This window comes from Pseudophryne corroboree, chromosome 10 (assembly GCF_028390025.1).
Source record: "Pseudophryne corroboree isolate aPseCor3 chromosome 10, aPseCor3.hap2, whole genome shotgun sequence".
In the NCBI taxonomy this organism is placed as follows: domain Eukaryota; kingdom Metazoa; phylum Chordata; class Amphibia; order Anura; family Myobatrachidae; genus Pseudophryne; species Pseudophryne corroboree.
Genome location: NC_086453.1, coordinates 99,756,532 through 99,763,821, shown reverse-complemented (window position 1 = coordinate 99,763,821; position 7,290 = coordinate 99,756,532). Strand labels below are relative to the sequence as shown.

The window sequence follows — 7,290 nt, the reverse complement described above, 5'->3', positions numbered from 1 at the left end:
AAAATTGGGACAATAAAATACACAACTGATCTAAAAGCACCAAATAAAAAAGAGCAAATTAAAAGTATCCTTATCTTAGAGTGAGGTAGGTACAGGTCACCCAACGCGTTTCGTCTGATGAGACTTCTTCACAGGGTAGGGACAAAATGAACCTTGCCAGCTATTTATAGCCATATCCCTTAGTGGGAGGGTAGTGACATCATTAGAAGTCATGTGATTTCATTAATTAGCAGATACTCTTAGACATCCGAATCTGTACATATATCAATAAATTACAGCTCAGTGAAGGGTTGTGCAACATGTTATTAGTTAAAAACGAGTGTTTAAAAGTCCAATAGTAAAGGGAACAGTCTTTAGAATCTGTAAGTAGCGGTATTTCCGCCACACTTCCGGTTGCGGCGGACGCGGCGCGTCACTTCCGCCCCACATCCGGTTTCTTCTGCGCATGCGCCCGCGGCGATTTAGCGCAATCACATGGGCTGCATGTTCATGCAGGGTCCAGGGGCTCCTATTACATAGAGTAGGTTTGTGGTGTTCAGTATGTCCATATGGCGGCGGCCATTTTCGGAAAGATTATGTCCATAGGGTCTCAGTGTGCGGCGGCCATTTCTTGGAAGTCCATTCTGGAAAAAAGACTCTCCAGTGTTCTCCAGTGTCATGGCAACGGTTCCCCACATAGAAAAAAATATAAATGAAGATATCAGAATGACATCATTCTTATTCAAAGGCTGCAATTAACTTTAGTAGCAAAAAAGGATAAATAACAGTGTTATTAATGAGGCAGATTTCTGAATACACATTAAAGTGCACAGATAATAGAGCTGAGAGAGTTTAGAGATTGGAGTGAAATAATTATATATATAGTGTATATCAAAATTAATTGTGATTACATAGATACGGAGGTGTGAATGACAGTGATTATGTGAATCCTCTGTAGTTACCGTACTCGGTACAATTATATAAATGCGGGTGAATGAGGAGTATATTCCTTCCTTAGGCACTTATTGTATTCCTGTTCCATACAGTACCTGATCTTCCCAGGTGGTCCACCCCGCTGGTACTGATCAGGCCCATCGCTGCTTGGCTTCCAAGATCGGGCGTATTTGGGCATTTCCAGCGTGGTATGACTGTAATAATTTTGCGCCTTCCAGGTTATTGCTCCGGACCGCGGTAATAGTGCTAATTTAATATTTGTGAACTGGTAATTAAGTCGAAGTTCTATTGTGGGTTAAGGGATGGGGGGACCGTGGAGGGGGTGGGGGGTGGGTTGGGAGTGTGTTGAGGTGGGAAGGGTGGGTTTAGGTGATTATAGCTGGTGTGGATAGGGTAGGGGGGTGGGAGTTGGGTAGGGGGTTTGGAAACAAAAGGATGGTTTGTGCAGAGACTTGCAGAGACTGCCGTACGGCGGATATTAGGGAGTAGAAGTACCGTGTTTTAAAGAAAGTGGGCGATCTCGTAGCTGTCATTAAATCCTTTGGGCTGTAGTGTTTGTAATTGAAATATCCAGAACATTTCACGGTGTGACAACTTGTTAGCGAGATCCCCTCCTCTGTCTCCTAGTTTCACCAATTCAATGGCCTTGAAAGTCAGTGCTTCCGGATTAGAGTTGTGTGTGTGGATGAAGTGTTTGGACACGGCGTGGCTCTCCACCTTGTTCTTAATATTTCTTACGTGTTCTTGTATCCTTAGTTTCAGGGGTCTCTTTGTCTTCCCTACATACTGTTTGCCGCAGTTGCATTCCAAAAGGTATACTACTGATTGGGTGTTACAGTTCATGTGATCCTTAATTCTGTACTCCTTCTTCTTTTCCATATCAGTGAATGTTTTCCTGTTGGGGTGTAGGTATCTACAAACATTGCATCGCCCGCATTTATAGGATCCCACGCATTTGGGCCATGTGTGGTCCTTCTCTTGATATGCCTTTAACATGCTTGGGGCTAACAGGTCCTTCAGGTTGCGTGATTTCTTAAACACTATTTCAGGATGAGGAGGGAGGATTTCTTTCAGGATTGGATCCATCAATAAAATTCTCCAATGATTCCTGAAGGAGTCTCGAATAGATTGTTCGTGCCGGTTAAAAGTTGTTATAAAAGCAGTGGAGTCTTTTGGTTTCTCCTTTGTTTTATAATCAAGCAGCTTAGTTCTATCTGTTTGATTAGTTCTGGAGATGGCTTCTTTCAGGATGGTGTCTGGATATTCCTTTTGTTTGAATCTGTCACTGTACATTCCCAGTTGAATCTGGCAGTCCTCTGGTTCGCTACAATTTCTTTTTATTCTACTAAATTGGGAGAAGGGAATGTTATTCTTCCAACTTTTAAGATGGTTACTCTTGTAGTGAAGGTAACTATTGGTATCCACTTGTTTAATAAAAATTTTTGGCGTAACTCTCCCATTCTCTACTGTGAGAACCAGGTCCAGAAACTCGATATGTTCTCTATTCGCGTTGAAGGTAAATACTAGATTCATCACATTGTTGTTTATGTGCTTAAAAAATTGATTAAAACATTCCATGTTGCCATCCCAGATAATTAAAATATCATCAATGTATCTCCTATAAAAGATGATATTATTGGTAAAAACTTGATGGTCATAAATAAAAGCTCTTTCCCAGCTGCCCATAAAAAGGTTTGCAAAGCTGGGCGCAAAAATTGTGCCCATAGCGGTGCCACACTGTTGTAGGTAAAATTGATCCAAGAACTTAAAATAATTGTGATGAAGGATAAAATACATAATATCACAAATAAAATCTTTATGGTTGTCAGTTAGAGAAGCATCTTTATCCAGATATTCCTTGCAGGCTGTCACTCCCTTGTCATGCTCAATACATGTGTATAAGGATTGCACATCTATTGTAACCCACATGTATGAGTCCTTCCACTCAATATCTTTTAAAAGTTTAAAACTGACGTTGTGTCCTTAAGGTACGATGGAAGATCCTTAACATATGGTTTTAAAAAAACATCAGCATATTCCGAGAGATTAGATGTAAGTGAGTCTATACCCGCCACAATAGGTCTTCCGGGCGGGTTCTCCAGGCTTTTATGTATTTTAGGTAAAAAGTAAAAGATGGGGGTGGTGGGTTCTGATCTCATTAAAAATTGGTACTCCTCTTTAGTAATGGTCCCTGTTCTTAGACCCTGTAGTAGGAGTGTCCTTAGTTCTTCAACGTAGTCATTCTTTGGATCTCCTAATAATTTTTTGTATGATACTCTGTCTGACAGTAGTCTTTCTGCCTCTAGGATGTACTTGTCCCGATCCATGATGACCAGACCCCCCCCCTTTGTCAGCTTGTTTCACAATAATTCCTCAGTTCTTCTGTAGGTTTTTCAAGGCCTCACTTTCCCTGTTAGTAATGTTTTTCTCCTTTATCTTCTCTTGGTCAATGTCGCACAGATCCTTCTTCACTAGTTCATAGAACATGCTAATATTGCTTCCTTTGGACTCAAGGGGATAATATTTGGAGATGGGTTTTAGGCCTGATTTGGAACGGCTCTCGTAATTTGTTATGATTGCATCCTCCTTCTTCAAAAAATGTCTTTTTAATGTCAGTTTCCTAACGAATTTGTTCAGATCGATAAACGTCTCAAACTTATTAAGACCCCCTGTCGGTGCAAAAGATAATCCTTTGCTTAGGAGGGATATTTCCGGTTCTGTTAGTTTGTGTTTGGATAAATTGAAAATACCTCTCCCTCTTGGATCAGTTGCTGCTGTTATAGTGTTCTTTTTTTGTTTTCCCTCCCTCCTACTTCGTCGGCATCCTCTTCTTCTATAAACCTCCTTTTTAGGGGCGATGCATGTCGTATGTCCTCTTTCACTGCGTATCTTGTGGGATTCTTTGGTCTTGCGCCTGATCGTTGGAATAAAAAATCCTGATCACTATTTAAGCCATGTCTCTGTAGTGCTTTGAATCTATTGGATGTCTTGATATTGCTTGTTGGAGTATCCCTATTTTTACTCTGTATATTGTTTGCCCTTGTGGTAACAGTTTTCCAATTTCCTCCGTCCATCTTCTGGTAGTCATTTGTTCTGAATCTGCTCCAGTTCTTCACTCTCCCTTGCTCGTAGTCTTTTTTGTCCCTTAAAAATTTCTTTTCCACTCCAACCCTGCTTATGCTGGGTACACATTGGCCGATATATTGGATGTTCTATTGAAACAATCAGAAGAAAAAGGCCAGAGTTGTAAAAATGGTTTCATCCTCCATTAGGAAAACACACCAGTCCACATAGCTCTCTCTGCGAAGCAGTTTTTGGCCGAGAAACAGATTGCAGTGCTAGAACACCCTTCATACTTGCCAGTCATAGCACCATGTGACTTCTTTCTTTTCCCTAATGTCAAATTTGTACTCTAGGGAACCAGTTTTACATCAGTTACTGAGGTAAGAAGAAAATTATACAGCTGTTGAGACAGCTGGCAGATAATGAACTACAGCACAGCTTTGACCAATGGAAAATAAGAATGCAGCAGTGTTTGGATGCAGAGGGGTTACATAGAAGGGGAATGGAGTTAAAATAAATGTAATATAAGTAAATGTAAATTATAGCATTAGTCTCGTAATTTAATAACCACACCTTGTACACACATACTGTAAGTGTATATATGGGATCTGTATGGGATCCCGGCGTACAGTGTCACTATACCGATATCGGCACCCGAGTGCAAAAGTGCTGGCAGCGGGGCGAGCACATCAATGCCCCTTGGGGGCACGCTGCGCTCGCCACGCTATGGGCATGGTGGCTCGCTTCGCTCACTACAGGTTCTATTCTCCCTCTATAGGTGTCGTGGACACCCACAGAGGGAGAATTTCCTACCTCGGCAGTATTCCGGCTGCATGACAGTGACAGAATACAGCGTCAGTATTGCAACCGCCAGGATCCCGACAGGTGGTATTTCAACCACATACTATATATATATATATATATATATATATATATATGTATTTATTTGAAACAATTTTTTCCGGCACTCCAGTCATTTCAATAGCCGGCTCCGGTGCCCTCCTCTGGGGTGCAATCCCCGGATACATGGATGTCCAATACAACAGGCGGCACTCAGAGACTTGTACTTAGCTGTAAACATGCATGGATACCCCGTGGGGGGTGCTTTATAGTGGTGACATTTTGGGGACTTCTCCCCTTCTCCAGACAAAGCAATGTGGCAAACAGTGACAATAAATAAGCAATACAACAATGAACTTACCCCCTCCTCGTTTGCATCAGCGGGTCCCTCCGGCCGCCTTCCTGCAGCGAGAACTTCTGGCCGCGGCTACCCCCGTCGCGCTGGAACTGACGTCACTCGTCTGGCTCCGGGGACCATGGCAACCGGCTGAAAACAAAAGAGGATTACATTAAAACCTCACAGTGCATATAAACATATTTAAGAGCAGGAGTTGCATAACTAAAGACACAACACCTGCATGGGGTCAAATGAAACCCTACCATTCCTAGCCTTTGATCGGTGCAAAACGTGCATACAAAATCAAAGTATAGTGCAATAACACTACTCATACAAACACAGTGTACTAATCTTTAAAAAATAAATAAATTTTGAAAAAAAGATGAAAAAGTTAAAAACATTAAAAAAAGGCTTTGTGCAAACAAACATATCCTAAAAAAGTTTCCAGTTACAGTGTATTTTGTAATAAATTCATTTATGTGTAATGCTGCCATCTTGTGGCTGAATTCAATAACATATTTTATATCTTACTCAAAGGGGAATAGTCTCTCTATGACAGATAACTCGGACTACCGCACATGTGGTTAATTATTGCAAACAAGCTTGTAAAACATGACAAACCTTTATGTACCTTGATGGTAAACCAAGTATATATATATATATATATATATATATTCATAGTCTCTTACATAGCTCAGCAAATATATAGCTATAGTTAAAATCTGATGGGGCCAGGGCCGGATTAAGCCCTTGGGGGGCCCAGGGCACCCAAGACAGGGGGCCCCCCCACCAGCAACCACCCCCCCGCAGGGGCAAAAGCAGGATTCGGAAGGGGGTTTCCTTTGATGCACGCACATGTGTGTGTGTGCGTGTATATATATATACACAGTGGTCGAAGTGGAAATTTTGAAGTGGGGGTATGCAAAAGTCAAGGTCACAATTATGCGCCTTCGGCGCGCGGACACACAAAAGGGGCGTGTCCAGTGTAGTAGAACCCCTTATACTATCTAGTACTGGTGCCCCTTTCACCTTATAGCACATGGTACGAGCTGAATTTTACATTATAGCACATGGTACGAGCCAAAATTCACATTATAGCACACTGAATGAGCCGAAATTCACATTGTAGCATGCTGAATGATTCAAAATTCACATTATAGCACACTGAATGAGCCGAAATTTACATTGTAGCACACTGAATGAGCCAAAATTTACATTGTAGCACACTGAATGAGCCGAAATTCACATTGTAGCACACTGAAGAGCCGAAATTCACATTGTAGCACACTGAATGAGCCGACATTCACATTGTAGCACACTGAATGAGCTGAAATTCATATTGTAGCACACTGAATGAGCCAAAATTCACATTGTAGCGCACTGAATGAGCCGAAATTCACATTATAGCACACTGAATGAGCCGAAATTCACATTATAGCACACTGAATGAGCCGAAATTCACATTGTTGCACACTGAATGAGCCGACATTCACATTGTAGCACACTGAAGAGCCAAAATTTACATTGTAGCACACTGAATGAGCCAAAATTCACATTGTAGCACACTGAATGAGCCGACAGTCACATTGTAGCACACTGAATGAGCCGACAGTCACATTATAGCACACTGAATGAGCCGAAATTCACATTGTAGCACACTGAAGAGCCGAAATTCACATTGTAGCACACTGAAGAGCCGAAATTCACATTGTAGCACACTGAATGAGCCGACAATCACATTGTAGCACACTGAAGAGCCGAAATTCACACTGTAGCACACTGAATGAGCCAAAATTCACATTGTAGCACACTGAAAGAGCCGACAGTCACCTTGTAGCACACTGAATGAGCTGAAATTGTGACAGCAGGGACAGCCAGAGTGACGACAGGGAGAGAGAGAGAGTGACGACAGGGAGAGAGAGAGTGACGACAGGTAGAGAGAGTGATGATAGGGAGAGAGAGTGATGATAGGGAGAGAGTGACGACAGGGAGAGAGAGTGATGATAGGGAGAGAAAGTGACGACAGGGAGAGAGAGTGACGACAGTGACAGCAGGGAGAGAGAGAGTGATGACAGGGGGAGAGAGTGACAACAGTGACAGCAGGGAGAGAGAGAGAG

At 42.1% G+C, this 7,290-nt stretch overlaps 1 pseudogene; it reads right to left on the bottom strand.

The window, feature by feature from the left end:
* Nucleotides 1-1,016: 1,016 nt before the first annotated feature.
* LOC134967039 (5S ribosomal RNA) lies at nt 1,017-1,135 on the bottom strand (annotated as a pseudogene).
* Nucleotides 1,136-7,290: the final 6,155 nt, after the last annotated feature.